Here is a 19,435-nt window from a genome sequence, read left to right on the forward strand (position 1 = left end):
TAGGAGACCAAGTGGGCGGAGCTTAGCCTTCTAACTGGCAGCAATTGGATAAAAACAATTATTTCTCTCCCTCTAATTAGGACTTTATTTTTCTTTTCTTTTTGTGGTCGGAACCTAGGGGCAAGGATGGTGGGTTGTGTTGCCAAATTTCTAGGTTCTGGGGCTTGTACTTTTGTTGTTTAGTGGGAGGAACAGACACCATTACTCTTTTATATATATAGATTATTATTAGTGGTATATTGTATTACATTATAATATTATTATCAATATTATATGTATATACAATATATTATAAAACTGAGGGCGGGGGCCAGGTAAACGACCTCGGAGGGCCGCATCCGGCCCCCCGGGCCTTAGTTTGGGGACCCCTGCTTTACATTGTGCGTCGGCATCATCGGCATCGGTCGATGCACAGATGCACTGTTGCCATGGCAACACCGTGACTCGCATCCGTATCCAAGGAGGTCCCCCCTCATCCGGCATCCCAAGGTTTCCCTCAAAATCTTGTCGAATGCCAATGAACCAGGGCGAGAGGGGGCGAGATTGATGTGCACCCTGAAATAGCACCAAAGCACGACAGTACAAAGGCAGGAGGGTCTGGAATAGGAATGAGATGGAGGCGGTGGGGAAGGGAATCCCCATTCTCACATCCACGGCGCATGGGTCCGTCCAGACCCCTAACCTGAGCCAGAGACACCACGGAAGCCTGAGCTTGTCTTTGAGTGCCACTTGGGTGAGCAAAGTTCTCTGTTTCTGCTTGTGTGTGCATGTCTTGGGTGGATAAGATGTTGTTCTCTTTCCTTGCAACCCATTATCAAGGCTTTGTGCCGACAATGCAAAACACTCACCTTGAAGCCAGACCAGATCCTTTATTTCCTTCTTTGCCTTTTTCCGCTTCTCTTGGGTGGATTCCATGATTGCATCTCCTCCCTCTTGAAGGAGAAATTCTGATTAGTCATGAAAGGGATTTCCCTGCTTCTCGTCCTCCTCGTAACAGATTTCGAGGGGGAGTTCCCCCCCCTCCTTCTCTCTATCATTCCCTTAAGTTGATTTTTTTTTCTGGAGAGATGGAAAAATGATATGATACAGAAACTCTATTAACGATACAAAGGGGATGTGCAGATCTGCCTTTCTGGAGCTGTCCCAAGTGATTTGGCAAGTGGATCTGGGGTGCTGTGAAAAGGCAACATTTGTTATTCCTTTAATTCATTTCCCGTATATACAGTAGAGTCTCACTTATCCAACACTAGCTGTGCCCGGCCACACGTTGCAGTGGCGAAGTCTGGTGGTATGGGAAATAAAGTATTGAGGAATTGGTGGTAGTGAAGGTAAAGGGTAAACGTTTTCCCCTGACATTAAGTCCATTATAAATGGGTTATATAGCTGTGTGGAAGGGCCTTGAGTCTACACTGCTATATAATTCAGTTAAATTCAGATAATTTGTATTTTATAGGCAGTGTGGAAGAGGCCTAAGTGAGGCCTAACTCTGCCTGTCCCCTGGGCTGAGTGGGTTGCTAGGAGACCAAGTGGGCGGAGCTTAGCCTATATCTCTATCTATATCTACACTTGTACAGTAGAGTCTCACTTATCCAACATAAACGGATCGGCAGAATGTTGGATAAGCGAATATGTTGGATAATAAGGAGGCATTAAGGAAAAGCCTATTAAACATCAAATTAGGTTATGATTTTACAAATTAAGCACCAAAATATCATGTTATACAACAAATTTGACAGAAAAAATAGTTCATTACACATTAATGCTACGTAGTAATTACTGTATTTACGAATTTAGCACCAAAATATCACGATGTATTGAAAACATTGACTACAAAAATGCGTTGGATAATCCAGAATGTTGGATAAATGAGTGTTGGATAAGTGAGACTCTACTGTATGTATATTGCCATTCTACAATCGAAGTGTAATCTAGAAGATCATTTCAATAACCAAGTGGAGGGCAAGCAGGGAATTTTCAGGACCAAGGCTAGCTCCATTCTATTAAAATGGTGAGGAATCAAGACCAGAAATTCTCATTTGGATGGATGTTCAAATGAGAATTTCTGATCCTGACTCTTTACCATTTTTCCTCTCCTTTCCAGAAATTCTTAGTATCATAGAATCTACACAAAGCCCCTCAAGGTTAGCCCCTTTTGTAGATATTCTCAATCCTTTTCCTCCCTCAGAAGCTCATATGAGAATAACAAAACTCCGAATGCAATTTTCCTCCCTGCCTTATTCCTGAGGAGCAATTTTTGGCCAGTATTTCACAGATCTGGCTGGCTGGCCATTTCCCATCTCCTGCGGCTTGTGTTCTCTGCTCAATCATAATCAAAGTCCAATCAGGAAGAGCGATTGGCTGCCATAACATGAAATTCTGGGAACCGGAGGAGAAGCAGCACTTGTGGCTGAAGGAGCCTTGCTCTCGACGTTGGTGAATACATGAAGTCATTGCCTGGCTTGGGGACTGATGAGAAAAGATGATGAATAACAACCATGTCCATTTAGCCCCATAAGATAGGAGTCCATGCCTCCTTGGCTCCAGCCTTACCCAGTGTGATCTCTGAGTAGTGATTACTTGCCATTTGTAAAATGTGAACATTAAATTAATGCATCTTAAAAGCCAATTTCTCCAGAAAAGAGGTGGTTGAAACCAAGGCAACTCAGACGTAATTGTAGGCTGTGAACAGTTAAGAAACTGACATCCGATTACTCTAATCCTCTCTTCTTCATGTATTTCTGTACCTAGATGTTCACATAACATATACCGTATATACTCGAGTATAAGCCGGCCTGAATATAAGCCGAGGCATCTAATTTTATCACAAGAAAACTGGGAAAACATTGACTCAAGTATAAGCTGAGGCTGGTAAATTTCAGAAATAAAAATAGATACCAATAAAATTACATTAATTGAGGCATCAGTAGGTTCAATGTTTTTGAATTTTTACATAAAGCTCAAATTTAAGATAAGACTGTCCAACTCTGATCCAATCACTATTCTCATCTTCTTCAATGTAAATGTGCTTATGTATCCTTTTAATAATAATAGAGTAAAATAATACATGTAATATTAATAATAATAAATAAAGGAAAATAATGCAAGAAATAATAGAGTAAAATAATAAATGCAATAATAATAATAATAATAATAATAAGAAGAAGAAGAAGATCTGAGTGAAATAATACATGTATTATTAATAATAATAAAATAGAGTGAAATAAATGTAATAGTAGCAACAATAATAGAGAAAAATAATAAATGTAATAATACCAATAATAATAGAGAAAAATAATAATGTACCTTATATTCTCGAGTATAAGCTGATCCAAATATAAGCCAACCAGGACCGTCACCCGAGTATAAGCCGAGGGGGGCTTTTTCAGTCTTAAAAAAAGGGCTGAAAAACTAGGCTTATACTCGAGTATATACAGTAGTTTATGCATATAAGGAGTGACGGTAAATGTCAGGACCTCATGGATGGGTGGATCTTTGGACTAAATAAGGTCAGTGGAAAGTGTCTTTGAAATATTGGGTGGGGAATTTTGGCACCCAAGGATAAACACAGGGGTCCCAACCCCATCCTTTGGGTTTTTCCAGATGATGGAGTCCTCTCCGGATGATGTAGGTGGCTTCTTAGCATTGGTATGTGGTGCTGTTTTTCAATTTTGGCTTTGATGGCATTGGTTCAAATGGCTTGTTCTTGGGCTGCCAGAATCAGGCCCTCCATCTCCTTTTTCGAAGTTCCATTTGTGAGCCACAAATTATTATTAATTATTATTATTTTATTATGACACAGCAAACAAGATAGGTATGCTGGATTTCGTATCACAAAACCACAAGTCGAACACTTCCCAAGTGTCTAGGACTGTGTGATGTATTTTCGGATGATGCGCGCAGATCCCAGTAGGGTGGCCTTTTGCAGTTGGCAGATCGTAATTTTGTCAATGTCTATTGTTTCCAAATGCCGGCTGAGATCTTTTGGCACGGCACCCAGTGTGCCCATCACCACTGGGACCACCTGCACTGGTTTCTGCCAGAGTCTTTGCAGTTCAGTCTTGAGGTCCTGATAGCGGCCGAGTTTTTCCTGTTGTTTTTCGTCAATGCGACTGTCACCTGGGATGGCGACATCAATGATCCGAACCTTTTTCTTTTCCACAACTGTGATGTCTGGTGTGTTGTGTTCCAGAACTTTGTCAGTCTGGATTCGCACAGTCCCACAGTATCTTTGCGTGCTCATTTTCCAAATTATTATTATTATTATTATTATTATTATTATTATTATTATTTGCTGTTGCATCATGTTCTGTTGCCATTTTGACAAGGACTTCAGAAGAAAATGGAGGTATGAAAGTAGTGCGGTGTTCTGGGTTGCTTTGAATGTCATGTGTTTGAGGGCTTTCTGCAGGATCTGGAAAACAAAAATGACCTGCTTTCTATATATTTACAAGTATGATGCAAAAGGAAAAAGGAATGTTGAAGGAAGAGGCTAGAAAGCTGCAGAGGAGTAAGTCCTTTCTGGCTGATGGATGGGATCAGATTGGTTTCCCTCTTGCTTGGATACCCTGTTTCCCCTAAAATAAGACATCCCCAGAAAATAAGGCCTAGTAGAGGTTTTGCTAAATTGCTAAATATAAGGCCTCCCCTGAAAGTAAGACCTAGCAAAGTTTTTGTTTGGAAGCATGCCCGCCGAACAGAACACCAGAGCATGCAGGATCAGTAAATGTATGTACCATAAAGTGTTGTACATTGAAATATTGGTAGTAAAAAGAAATTCTTGATAGGATTCGCAGTTTGTCTGGTTATGCTGGTTTATGATGACAACTACTGCACAGTATATAATAAATGTTCATTTTTTTGTTCAAGAATAAATGTGAATTCTTCTTCATGGAAAAATAAGACATCCCCTGAAAATAAGACCTAGAGCATCTTTGGGAGCAAAAATTAATATAAGACACTGTGTTATTTTCGGGGAAACACGGTAGTAGTTTTTAAGGAAGTAGCCATGTTAGCATTAAAGGGGCCCTATATCCACAAAGGTGAAGTGTGTTAAAGCACTGAGCTGCTGAACTTGCAGACTGAAAGGTCCGAGGTTCAAAGCCCGGGAGCAGAGTGAGCACCTGTTGTTAGCTCCAGCTTCTGCCAACCTAGCAGTTCGTAAACATGCAAATGTGAGTAGATCAATAGGTACCGCTCCTGCAGGAAGGTAACGGCTCTCTATGCAGTCATGCTGGCCACATGACCTTGGAGGTGTCTACGGACAACACTGGCTCTTTGGCTTAGAAATGGAGATGAGTCCCAACCCCCAGAGTCAGACATGACTGGACTTAACGTCATGGGAAACCTTTACCTATATCCACAAAAACTCATGCTAAAATAAAACTAGTGAATTCACATTCCCCCTTTTCTCTTGCTATGATATTATGAGCCCTTGGTCACTGCAGTGTTGTTTTCTATTGTACAAGAGAATTGTACAAAACTATGCAGATATAATCGATCAAAAACTCCTTCAAATAATTGACTGTTTTCTCTCATCCGAGCATGGCGTACAAGTGTTTGACATTCCCTTGCCCTGCTTCGAAGTCCATTGCTAACGTAAGCCCTTGCTCCCCACTCGCCCCCTTCTCTCTCTCTCTCTCTTTTTCTCGAGCTATCAATCCTTGCAAAGGGACATGCGAGGTTACAGCAGGGTTAATGCGCCAAGTTATTCTCCTCATTATTTGGCCGGCAAGGGAAGATAAAAAGCTCAAGTTCAATCAATGGGAAACATTCTTCTATCTCCGAAATTCGAGCATATATCAAAGTCAGACAATATTTGAAATAACGAGCTCTTCAAAGCGGGAACAATTTGGATTTGCATATGCTCTTTGCAGCGTGTGCACAAGTATAATCAATAGCCGCCTCGGTTCGGAGGGGGAAGAGCTTCGGCGCATCTGAAATCATTTCATAGCCGGGGAATAAACAACTGCAGGGCGGGCGGAAGCGTATTATCGATGCCAAAGTCTGCGGGCCAAGCGGTAGATTCCATTGTGCTCTTTCTTGTTGAAAAATGGAAGTGGCACTCGGCTTATGCTCATCCAGACGGCTGTAGCAAACAACAAGATCTCTTGGTCTGAAATCAGAGTTTAAATCAGTGATTCCCAAAGTGGGCACTGCAGCGGTCCAGGGGGGCGGTGATGGCACCTATTAGGAGACAAGGGCGGGGCCAGGGGAGGGGCGGGGCCTCTTCCCAAGATCCCGAGACAGGGCTGAGAATCTATACCTTTCCTGAGGTGCCTGTTAGGACACAGAAGGCGGAACTAGGGAAGGGGGCGGGACCTCCTTCCAAGAGTTTGAGACAGGGCTGAGCCTCTATATCTCTCCTGAGAGGCCTTTTAGGACTAAAGGGCGGGGCTAGGGGTGGGGGCGGGGCCTCCTTTCAAGAGCCCGAAACAGGGCTGAGCCTCTATATTTCTCCTGAGAGGCCTTTTAGGACTAAAGGGCGGGGCTGGGGTGGGGGCGGGGCCTCTTCCGAAGAGCCTGAGACAGGGCTGAGAATCTATACCTCTCCTGAGGTGCCTGTTAGGACACAGAAGGCGGAACTAGGGAAGGGGGCGGGACCTCCTTCCAAGAGTTTGAGACAGGGCTGAGCCTCTATATCTCTCCTGAGAGGCCTTTTAGGACTAAAGGGCGGGGCTAGGGGTGGGGGCGGGGCCTCCTTTCAAGAGCCCGAAACAGGGCTGAGCCTCTATATTTCTCCTGAGAGGCCTTTTAGGACTAAAGGGCGGGGCTGGGGTGGGGGCGGGGCCTCTTCCGAAGAGCCTGAGACAGGGCTGAGAATCTATACCTCTCCTGAGGTGCCTGTTAGGACACAGAGGGCGGAGCTAGGGAAGGGGGCAGGGCCTCCTTCCAAGAGTCTGAGACAGGGCTGAGCCTCTATACGTCTCCTGAGGTGCCTGTTAGGACTAAAGGGCAGGGCTAGGGGAGGGGGCGGGGCTTCTTCCAAAAAGCGCGAGACAGCGCTGAGCCTCTGTATACCTCCCCTGAGGTGCTTGTTAGAACACGGGGGCGGGGTATAGAGGTTCAGCCCCGTCAGACACTTGGGAAGAGGCCCCGCCTCTCCTCTAGCCCCGCCCCTTGTGTCCTGGTAGGCGCTGCAGGACAGGGATAGAAGCTCAGCCCTACCTCAGAGCTCATAACTCCACCCATTTGAGTCCTGGCTGCCCATTTGTAGCCCCACCCACCTCCTAGCCCTGCATCTTGGACTAGGGGAGAGGCTCAGCCCCGCCTTCTTGGGCAGGAGCCACACCCACCCCTCTAAGCCACGCCCCCCTTTGCAGGGGGCACTGAGTAATATTTTTTCTAACAAGCGCCTCAGGAGAGGTATAGAGGCTCAGTCCTGTCTTGCACTCTTGGGAAGAGGCCCCACCCCCACACCTAGCCCTGCCCTTTAGTCCTAAAAGGCCTCTCAGGAGAGGCATAGAGGCTCAGCCCTGTCTCAGGCTCTTGGAAGGAGGCCCCGTCTCGTTCCCTAGCTCCACCCTCTGTGTCCCAACAAGAGCCCCAGGAGAGGTATAGAGGCTCAGCCCTGTCTCAGGCTCTTGGAAGGAGGCCCCGTCTCGTTCCCTAGCTCCACCCTCTGTGTCCCAACAAGAGCCCCAGGAGAGGTATAGAGGCTCAGCCCTGTCTCAGGCTCTTGGAAGGAGGCCCCGTCTCGTTCCCTAGCTCCACCCTCTGTGTCCCAACAAGAGCCCCAGGAGAGGTATAGAGGCTCAGCCCTGTCTCAGGCTCTTGGAAGGAGGCACCACCCCCTTCTCTAGCTCCGCCCTCTGTGTTACAACAAGAGCTTCAGGAGAGGCATAGAGGCTCAGCCCTGTCTCAGGCTCTTGGAAGGAGGCACCACCCCCTTCTCTAGCTCCACCCTCTGTGTCCCAACAAGAGCCTCAGGAGAGGCATAGAGGCTCAACCCTGTCTCAGACCCTTGGAAGGAGGCCCCATCTCGTTCCCTAGCAACGCCCTCTGTGTCACAACAAGAACCTCAGGAGAGGTATAGAGGCCCAGCCCTATCTCCAGATGGAAAGTTATGGAGGACAGTAATGGTAGACATGATAAGAAAGATAGAGGAGAGGGTACCAATTGAGAGTAGGACAACCGATCGAATATATATGGAGATGAGAAGATGATGGACAACATATAAAGACAAAAGAGGTTGATGGTGATAAAGTCCCAACCAATCAATGATGGTGAGAAGTTTGCCGATGGCATAGTCAATCAGAGTGTCTGTGAGATCTTCATGAATGCAAACAAAGTAAGGAGGGAAGGAGTGACAGCATGCTTTCCCACAAGGTACCAATGGTTTTTGTGCTGTCATTGTTAAAAAAAAATCTTTGAAAGGAACACTTCTTGACATGGCCACAAATATTGCCCCAAAACTTGCATTATTTGGACCCAGTTTTAGCTCATTTGGACAAAACCACCCTTGAGAATGAGCTGCAAACAGCTTCTGGAAGCGACACCCGTTTTCTATTCTCCCCTCCACCCTTTTTTCTGACCATCAGTGTCCAAAATGCAATTTAGAAATCATTCAGCAAGTACACAGATTATTTCTCTCTGATAATAAAGGGAAATGAAAGCCCCAAAGCTCTTATCTCCATTTGCCCGCGGAAGCAAAGGAAATGAAATCTCGCATTTTCGCCCCGGCAGCCCAGCTGCAGGCTTGTAAACAAAAGTCAGTAGAAGGTTTCATTTGATTACCGGCTTTGATCCATCAAGCGCTGGATTCTGATTTGCTCTTAACACTGGCCAGATTGCTTTCATCTGAGAAAATATACAAGGAAACTCAATGACCAGGGCAGATTTCTTGAAATAGGACTATATTTTCCCGTCTACATCTCTTGGGGACAATGCCATTGCCATTCGCTATCAAAACTGTATGGTAGAAGCCGGAAAAGAAAAGCATAGCTGCAAAATTGGATCATATATATATATATATATATATATATATATATATATATACTAGCTGTGCCCAGCCACGCGTTGCTGTGGCATTGTCTGGTGGTGTTGGTGAGAAATTGTTGAGGTAGTGGTGGTATTGAATGTCTGTTGTATGGTTGTATTTATGTTTAGTATGCACACTGAAGTGGATTATATGGCAGTGTGGAGTCAAGATAATCCAGTTCAAAGCAGATAATATAAGATTCTAAATGGGTTATATAGCTGTGTGGAAGGGCCTTGAGTCTACACTGCCATATAATCCAGTTAAAATCTGATAATCTGTGGAAGAGGCCTAAGTGAGGCCTAACTGTGCCTGTCCCCTGGGCTGAGTAGGTTGCTAGGAGACCAAGTGGGCGGAGCTTAGCCTTCAAACTGGCAGCAATTGGATAAAAACTGTTATTCCTTTCCCTGTAATTAGGACTTTATTTTTCTTTTCTTTTTGTTGTATCAACCTAGAGCCGTGAATGATGGGTTGTGTTGTCAAATTTTGAGGTTGGGGGGCCTGTAGTTTTGTTGTTTTGTCCGCTGCCCTGATGCCATCACTCTTTTATACATATATAGATACATATATATGGTAAATGCCATAAAAGTGTTGTTTGTTGACATTTACTGCTAATGACCTTTTCCTATAAAGGATGGGAATCTGGATTTGATCAGTTTTTGCCACATTTGCGAACAGGTTTGACTCTAGGCTCTTGCACATCATAAAACAGACTGGTAAATGTCAACATAATCCAGATTTTACCTGAATTTAGATTGCTTCCAGGAACTCTAGATTTTCTCCTAACCTGGAATTTCCCCAAGGCAGTCTTATCTACCAGAGTGTATTGTTTCTCGATCTGGAACAAACTCTAGTTGCTGGATGGATTCATTAAAATTTAACTCTTAAGCAGCGAGGGCAAATTATAATAGGATACTAAGGGAAGGTTTTAACTTGTTTTTGGAAACCAGTCCTGGGATGAGCTGGTCCTCATTACAACATATGGCAAAGGAAGTACAGTAGAGTCTCACTTATCCAACACTCACTTATCCAACATTCTGGATTATCCAATGCTTTTTTGTATTGTTTTTTAATACATCATGATATTTTGGTGCTAAATTCATAAATACAGTAATTACTACATAGCATTACTGTGTATTGAACTACTTTTTCTGTCAAATTTGTTGTATAACATGATGTTTTGGTGCTTAATTTGTAAAATCATAACCTAATTTAATGTTTAATAGGCTTTTCCTTAATCTCTCCTTATTATCCAACATATCCGCTTATCCAACGTTCTGCTGGCCCATTTATGTTGGATAAGTGAGACTCTACTGTACTTCCAAGTGGGAAGGTGTTTATTAAAGCAAGCATACTATTTTTCGCATCCTTTGCTACTGGTGGGTGGGGAAGACATGAATTATGAATTGATTCATTAATAATGAATAAATTATCCTGCAAATTAAACCAGTGCTTCCTAGACTTTTGATGACATGCAAGATTGGTTGTTATTGTTGTTTTGATTTAATGTTGCGATGTGGTCATGTGTTTATATTTTATATTGTGTTTTCTCTGTTGTAAGTGGCCCTGGGAGCCCCTGGTGGCGCAGCGGATTAAACCCCTGAGCTGCTGAACATGTTGACTGAAAGGCTGGCGGTTTGAATCCAGGGAGTGGAGTGAGCTCCTGCTATTAGCCCTACCTTCTGCCAACCTAGCAGTTTGAAAACATGCAAATGTGAGTTGATCAGTAGGTACCACTCCGACGGGAAGGTAACGGCACTCCATGCAGTCATGCTGGCCACATGACATTGGAGGTGTCTATGGACAACACCGGCTCTTCGGCTTAGAAATGAAGATGAACACCAACCCACAAAGTTGGACATGACTGGACTTAACGTCAGGGGAAAACATATCCCGGCTTTCTATCAGCTTGGGAGATGTTGGATTGTCTTCCAGTTTGAGCAAGAAACACCACAGAATAAATGTCCACGCTATTGCTTTCAAGAAACAATCACAATTTATTAATTTGTCTTGGGCCAATCTTCACTCAGGCACTACCTTGATTTCATCACAACAAAGTCCATACTTAAAGTTTGAAGGCAACTGGTTGTTCTTGAAGCTGCTGGCCGTGGATGATTCCGGAGACGAAAGACAGATGAAAGTTTTCCTTGCTCACTTTCTCTGGTAAAGGGGCCTCTGAAGCACCCAGTGCCCAACGTGACCAGGCTGGAGGTACCCTGTTTTCCCGAAAATAAGACATCGTCTGATAATAAGACCTGGTAGAGGGTTTGCTGAATGGCTAAATATAAGTCCTCTCCCGAAAGTAAGACCTAACTGTTGTGACTCAGCTGGATTCTCAGAGTGACTCTGATGGGGATTGTGGGATTCAGGTTCCAGATGTTCAAGATGATGGGATTCAGGTTCAAGATGACTCTGATGGGAATTATGGGATTCAAGTTCAGAGTGTCCCTGCTGTGAGAGATGAGGAGCAGGGAGGCATTCCCACTGCAGTGAATGGTGTTGACGATACTGGAGATGATACTGAAGCTAGCCAGGTGCAAAGGGAGGACAGCTCCCGGTTAGATAATGTGCAGACAGAGGCTGCTGCTAACGAGCTGTCTGGCCTTGATGAAACGGAATCTCTGGATCGAGCTGGCCGGGTTCGCAGGAGTGTTAGAATAGCAAACAAGAAAAAGGTCAGAGGCCAAAGAAATGCATTCATGCTATGCAGAGAATATTAAAGGGTGTGCTGAGAGAGAAACCTTTGTCAAAAGCAACGTCTCATTTGAGTATAGAAGTAACTCTTGCTTTCTCGGATTATCTTGCAGCTTTGTGTGTTCAAGTTCATGGGACTTTGTCATGTATTAGTGGAACCTTGTTTTATGCCTAATGCTTTCTTGGATTATTCTTTATAGCCTTGATTTTGCAACAATCTTTTGGACCTTTACTTTTGCTTTTTAAGAACTGCTTATTTCCTGTTTCCTAATAAACCACAAAAGACTTCAACCTTTATACAGCCTGGTGTGTTCAGCAAGGTGAAACTAACCTGAGGCTCTTGGGAAGAGGCCCTGCCCCTGCTCCTAGCCCCACCCTTTAGTCCTAAAAGGCCTCTCAAGAGAGGTATAGAGGCTCAGCCCTGTCTCACTCTTGAAAGGAGGCCCCGCCCCCTTCCCTAGCTCCGCCCTCTGTGTCTCAACAAGCACCTCAGGAGAGGTATAGATTCTCAGCCCTGTCTCGGGTACTTGGGAAGAGGCCCCGCTCCTCCACTGGCCCCACCTCCATGTCCTAATAGGTTCCATCACCGCCCCCCTGGATCACTGCAGTGCCCACCAGGGGGCGGTAGTGCCCACTTTGGGAATCACTGATCTAGACTGTAGAATGAAAGCAGTTTGACACAACTTCAACTCCCTCAAAGCTAGGGAATCCTGGCAACTGTAGTTTGACAAGGCAGCAGCACTCTTTGGCAGAGAAGGATACAGGCATTCTTAAACTACAGTCCCTATGTTTCCAAATTTAACTAATTTACAACGTTGGAATGAGGAAGTGCCGTCATAGTGGATGATGAGGCAGCTGCTCCCCCCTGTGGCCAGAATCGAACATCCCATCAGGAGAAGGTTAAATTGCCTCTGCGTCTGTCTCTGTCTCGGTTGTATGTGTATATGGGCATTGAATGTTTGCCCTATATGTATATAATATGATCCGCCCTGAGTCCCCTTCGGGGTGAGAAAGAAGGGCAGAATATAAATACTGTAAATAAATAAATAAATAAATAAATAAATAAATAAATAGCATAGTGTCAAATTGTGTTAATTCTGCAGTGTAGAAGCATCCAATATTAGCTCGGTTTTCAACGAGGAGTTAAGGCACGGCTTGAAGAGATAAGGACGAAGATGGCGCGGCTTCAGCCGGCGCACCAAAGCAAAGGCAGCGATGGTTGCAATTGCAACGGAAGCCGAATCCTAATAACGTGAAATTATCCAAGGCTCCCCGCTCCCCAACTGATGAGGAGAGCGTCTATTTTGGGCCGAATGTGTGGGCAAATCAATTCTGTGGTGGAAATGGAATCAGCGATGGGGGCAGCTAGAAAATGTAATTACCATGGAGATAACATTTGTATCTCATTTAAAAGCGGTCGGTCGCCCCAGATATAATAATATTTTGGTGCGGTACATGTCTCACTCTGTGTGTGTGTGTGTGTGTGTGAATGTGCGGCCTGTGGAGCTCGCATCAAGAATTGGTGACATGCTGCTGGCAGTTGATTTCCAACAGATAATCCCTTTCTTCACACGACTCAGGCCCATTGTCTGGGATTTGGAATAAGAGTTACTTTGGAGGGATTAGAACTAACCAACATGGCCAGTTTGGGTGGATTCTGGGGATGTTAGTCCAGAAACCAAATTTTCTAAACTTTCAGCTTTACACTGTATAATGAATACGGTTCCATGCCACTTTCACGGAGAAAGCTCAATGCTATGGAATAATTGCTCTTGCAGTTTTACAAGGGCTTTAGTTTCCTCAGTCAAATTACAATTTTCAGGATTCCATTGCATCGAGTTAAAGTGGTGTCAAACTGTATTCACTCGACAGCGTAGATGAACCCTCCGTCTTTCATGGGTTCTTACTCAGTTTCAGAATATATTACTCCCTCCTATGTATTAATTTGGAGTATTTATATCCAAAAGGTCTCCTCAAATTATTATTTTTATGGTCCTCTGCACTCAGGCTTGCAATTTATTTATTTATTTACAGTATTTATATTCCGCCCTTCTCACCCCGAAGGGGACTCAGGGTGGATTACAAGGAACACATATATGGCAAACATTCAATGCCAACAGACAAACAACATATATAGACAGACACAGAGACATTTTTAACATTTTTTTTCCAGCTTCACGATTCCGGCCACAGGGGGAGCTGTTGCTTCACTGTCCAGTAGTGGCTGTACTTCCTCATTCCATTCCTGGTGTTTTGCTGGCAGTTTTATGATGTTGTAAATTAATTAAATTAGCCTCCCGCATAAAGCGTACCTAAATTTCCCTAATTGACAGATGCAACTGTCTTTCAGGGCTGCATAGGTCAACAGCAAGCTGGGCTATTTAATGGTCGGGGGCTTAACCCAACCCGGGCTTTGAACTCATGACCTCTCAGTCAGTAGTGATTTATTGCAGCTGGTTACTAGCCAGCTGCGCCACAGCCCAGCCCTCCCTTCCTCCTCCATCCCCTTCCTCTTCCTTCCTTCTTCTCCTTTTTTCCTTCTTCCCTCTCTCCTTCTTCCTCTCTCATCCCTCCCTTCCCCTCTTTCCTTTATATTTTTTTCTGAAAAGGGGGGTGGCAAATAAGTTTGGGAACCTCTGCTTTAAATCAATACACAGTCGAGAGCAAGAAACTCTGAAACTGAGCAAGGTCCCATTTAAGACTAAGAGTGCATCTACACTATAGAATGAATGCAGCTTGACATTACTTAGCTCAGTGCTATGGAATGATGGGGATATATTTTTAGAAGATCTTTCACCTTTTCTGCCAAGGATTACTGGTGTTTCACCAAAGTAGTATCTTGTCATATGTGGCTAAACAAAAATGTGCATACTGGCTTCTGTGAATATGGATGTGGATATGTATGATCAAAGATGTTTCCATCATCAACCACCAAAAGGTTCTTCTCTCAAGAAGAACTGTAAAGAAGTGTGTGTTTTTATTTTGATTTATGGATGACATGTTTGTTTGATTTTGTTTGAGAAGTCATGTTTGGCTAAGATTAAAATGGGTAAGTATTGGAGTTGACACTACATGGGGGAAGGTAACCAGCTCAGCATTCTGAGGCATGTTACCATAACAATGGGGGCGGAGCCAACCGCCGTTTGGAAAAGAAAAGGAGGGAATGTTTTAAAACCCAGCTCAGTCTGTGATTTTTAGTCACAGGGAAGACACTGGTTTTCAGGTTTAGGGAACCAGGGAGGCAGGCCTCTAACAGAGCCAGACTAAGCAAGTTGGGTGACTTGTTTAGGATTATTTGTAGAGGCTGTGAAATAGGGAAAGTAATCCCAGTAGATCCAAGTGATCAGTTTATAGTTGGGTTCTGAGAGAAGAAAGTAATTTGGAAGTTAGAACACCTCAACATCTATTTGTAACAGTTATTTAAGTGCCTTGAAGAAATTATTGAATCCACTAAGCTTTGTACATGAAATAAACTTGTTTTTGTTCTTTAAACCATCTAAGTCTCTGTCACACTCATATTCAAACTAAGTCACGATACCATCTGAAGTAAATAGGAAGGATAAAAAAAGAGAATAAATTATCCTCTGCCTGACATCTCCATAATTGGTGGCAGTGGTTAATAAAAATCATCATCCAGACATCTTTACATTGTGGTGGCAACTGTATGGTGGGATAGTTAAATATATAATAATTAAAAGGATTCCTCCCTGCCTCAGCATCTGTACAAGAACGTTCATAGATCTTAAGATCCCAAATAGACAAGAACACGTCATGATGATGTGTCTAGTTCAAGGATCCATATAAGAAAAGGGAGTTGTTTCCAGAGAGAAAATAACTCTGCTGAGCTTATCTTGAGCTCAAGATGATCTATTGTAGGTTTTGGGCCAGAGGTGTTCTTCAACTCAACCTGGAGATGCCAGGATCTAGCATGGCTTCTTTGTGGACTGCAAAGGAGAGATGGAGAAGAAAGCTTTGAGACAAGTAATCCTACAGAAAAGATACCCAAACTCAGTGAAGTGGTTCTGTAGCAACAGAGAAAAAGAGGGATATCTTTTTTTTTGCGACATTGCCCAGTTTGTGACAAATAGCACATGTGGGAGGGTGTTGATGAGGAACCAATAATGCCCCTTTATGGGTCTGTTTACTAATTCTTATCATTTGCTAATTAATTGCAAGTCTTAACTGTCTTAAGTTTCAATCAATCAGGATTGCCCACTTAGACAGACGATTGATCCGTCTCTCCTTGCCTGACACTGAGTAGCCTTCTCGTCTCCATGCCGTCGGCGATGGTCCCGTTCTGGGCCCAGTGCCCCCATGTGGAAGAAGGGCGCCATGACAGTTCTGATCCAGAGGATGTTGGAACACAATCCAAAATGACCTTCGCTAATTGGAGAGTTGAGTCAAATCTAACAAAAGGGAGAGAAAAGCTGAAAAGTAGGGATATGATGGGTCATATGACACCCTTCTTTCTTCCTTGGCTTCATAACAGTTCATATGGAAGGGATCTAGAAGTTGTGGTGGACCACAAGATGAACGTGAGTCAACAGTGTGATGCAGCAGCTTAAAATGCCAATACGACTCTAGGCTACATCGATAAGAGAATAGTGTTTAGATGAATGATTCCCAAAGTGGGCACTACCACCCCCTGGTGGGTGCTGCAGCAATCCAGGGAGGTGTTGATGGCACCTATTAGGACACAGGGGCGGGGCTAGGGGAGGGGCGTGGCTTCTTCCCAAGAGCCCGAGACAGGGCTGAGAATCTATACTTCTCCTGAGGCGCTTGTAGGGAAACAGAGGGCGGAGCTAGGGAAGGGGGCGGGGCCTCCTTCCAAGAATCTGAGACAGGGCTGAGCCTCTATACCTCTCCTGAGAGGCCTTTTAGGACTAAAGGGCGGAGCTAGGGAAGGGGGCGGGGCCTCCTTCCAAGAATCTGAGGCAGGGCTGAGCCTCTATACCTCTCCTGAGAGGCCTTTTAGGACTAAAGGGCGGGGCTGGGGAGGGGGTGGGGCCTCCTTCCAAGAATCTGAGGCAGGGCTGAGCCTCTATACCTCTCCTGAGAGGCCTTTTAGGACTAAAGGGCGGAGCTAGGAAAGGGGGCGGGGCCTCCTTCTAAAAGCCTGAGACAGGGCTGAGCCTCTACCATTTCTGAGAGGCCTTTTAGGACTAAAGGGCGGGGCTAGGGGCAGGGGCGGGGCCTCTTCTCAAGAGTATGAGGCAGGGCTGAGCCTCTATACCATTCCTGGGAGGCCTTTTAGGACTAAAAGGCGGAGCTAGGGAAGGGGGCGGGGTCTCCTTCCAAGAGTCTGAGACAGGGCTGAGCCTCCATACTGTCAGTAGCTCTTCAGCAGTAGCTCTTCAGCAGCTCTTCAGCAGCAATAACATCTTTGCCACCATCACAGCACACACTACAACACTGCACTTTACAACACTTTAACAACAATACTATAACACACAACACTAACATAAGACTTACTCAGACTCTATTAATAGCCCTCAATCTAAAGCAGGTGTCTTAATTGCTGCTGGTCAAACACAGATGGGACATGATTCCTGCAAACACTTGTTCATTTTCACTTAAGAAATGACCCAAATAATATAAAACTCTGACATATACCTCTGCTGAGAGGCCTTTTAGGACTAAAGGGCGGAGCTAAGGAAGGGGGCGGGGCCTCCTTCCAAGAATCTGAGACAGGGCTGAGCCTCTATACCTCTCGTGAGAGGCCTTTTAGGACTAAAGGGCGGAGCTAGGGAAGGAGGCGGGGTCTCTTCCCAAGAGTGCGAGACAGGGCTGAGCCTCTGTCTACCTCACCTGAGGCGCTTGTTAGAACACGGGGGCGGAGTATAGAGGTTCAGCCCTGTCAAGCACTTGGCAAGAGGCCCCGCCCCCTCCTCTAGCCCCGCCCCTGTGTCCTGGCAGGCGCTGCAGGACAGGGATAGAAGCTCAGCCCTGCCTCAGAGCTCGTAACTCCACCCATCTCAGTCCTGGCTGCCTATTTGTGGCCCCCGCCCACCTCCCCCTCCCCCTCCCAGCCCTGCATCTTAGACTAGGGGAGACTCTCAGCCCCGCCCCCTTGAGCAGGAGCCACGCCCACCCCTCTAAGCCACGCCCCCCCTTTCCAGGGGGCACTGAGTCATATTTTTTCTGGAAAGGGGGGTGGCAGGCCAAATAAGTTTGGGAACCACTGGTTTAGATTGTTGGAGAGAATAGAACACTTTATTCTGCTTTGATCAGAACTCACCTTGAATCCGGTTTAAGAACAATATCGATAAGGTGAAATGTGTTCAAAGGAGGGCAACCTAAAGGGTAAAGAGCCTGGAAGCCAAGATCTATGACACATGGTCAAAAAGCGCTGGTGGTACCAAACTACAAATCTCAAGATTCCATAACATTGAGCCGTAGTAGCTAAAGTGGTGCCAAACTGCATTAAGTCCACAGTGTAGGTTTCTCCCAAGTATAGGTCAACTTTTATGTCTATCTCCTTTCCGATCCTAGTGATGGATTTCTCGAGATGACAAACATAAAAGCTTTAGCAATCAGAGTCATTTCTCCTCTGCAAATACATTCCTACATTGTCCATTCAAAGGTCTGGACTAAATGCTAATGGGAAGCATTTGACATTAGACCAATGGCTCTATTTATTTATTTATTTACAGTATTTATATTCCGCCCTTCTTTCTCATCCCAAAGGGGACTCAGGGCGGATCACATTATATACATATAGGGCAAACATTCAATGCCCATATACACATAGAACCGAGACAGAGACAGACACAGAGGCAATTTAACCTTCTCCTGAGGGGATGTTCGATTCTGGCCACAAGGGGGAGCAGCTGCTTCATCATCCACTGTGACGGCACTTCCTCATTCCAACATCTTAAATTAGTTAAATTTGCCTCCCCACTTTTATAAGTGGTACCTTATTTCCTACTTGATAGATGCAACTATCTTTCGGGTTGCTAGGTTCAGCAATGAGCAGTGTTTTTTTTTTTTAATTGATGGGTGCTCACCCCGCTACAGGCTGGCCTCGAACTCATGACCTCTTGGTCAGAGTGATTTATTGCAGCAGACTGCTCACCAGCCTGCGCCACAGCCCGGCCCCTCTACATTGACCAAGAGCCAGAACTTGCCTATTGTAGAGCTTTCGGACAATTCCTCGTGTTTTTACAGACTGATTGCGACTCATTCAAAAACAGCAGTCTTTTCCCCTAGGCTTACCCAATAAAAGCAATAGATAAAGGCCATTCTTTGTTATCCTTCTCAGAGAAGCCCATCAACGCCAGGAAGAATGGCTGTACCCAAATGGAGTCTTTGCCCATACACACACATCCCACTTCTTTAATAAGTGTTTTCTTTTCGTTTGTAGTCAAGAGGAACGAATAGACATCACATATTTCATGCAGACGCATCAATCTCTTTATCCCAAGACAAGTCTACTCTCGCTTTGTCCCAGACCTAATTAGGTTTTAAATGAGATTCCAGCACCCAGAATAGCATATTCTGATTGTTCCTTTTTTCCCAACTGTGCAAGTTCAGAATATTCCTTTGGTTTTTGTTGTTCGGCACCAAAAAAGCAATGCCCCCCTTTTAAAAAATGTGCTCTGTTAAATTGCTTTAAATTTGAACTGGTTTTTAAACTTATTTTTCACTTCTTATATGTCTTTTGCTTGTACAGTAGAGTCTCACTTATCCAACATAAACAAATTGAGCACCAAAACATCATATTATACAACAAGTTTGACAGAAAAAGTAGTTCAATAGGTAGTAATG

General features: G+C 44.6%; 1 long non-coding RNA gene across 3 annotated transcripts in view; it reads left to right on the forward strand.

Moving 5' to 3' along the window:
* Positions 1 to 421: 421 nt before the first annotated feature.
* Positions 422 to 19,435, forward strand: part of LOC134294074 (uncharacterized) — a 52,188-nt gene continuing 33,174 nt past the window's right edge. For all 3 annotated transcript variants that reach the window (XR_010001058.1, XR_010001057.1, XR_010001056.1), the window contains exon 1: positions 422 to 733. This is a non-coding gene — a long non-coding RNA (uncharacterized LOC134294074). The remainder of the gene's footprint in view (positions 734 to 19,435) is intronic.

The sequence above is a fragment of the Anolis carolinensis genome, unplaced genomic scaffold (genome assembly GCF_035594765.1).
Source record: "Anolis carolinensis isolate JA03-04 unplaced genomic scaffold, rAnoCar3.1.pri scaffold_12, whole genome shotgun sequence".
Classification (NCBI taxonomy): Eukaryota; Metazoa; Chordata; class Lepidosauria; order Squamata; family Dactyloidae; genus Anolis; species Anolis carolinensis.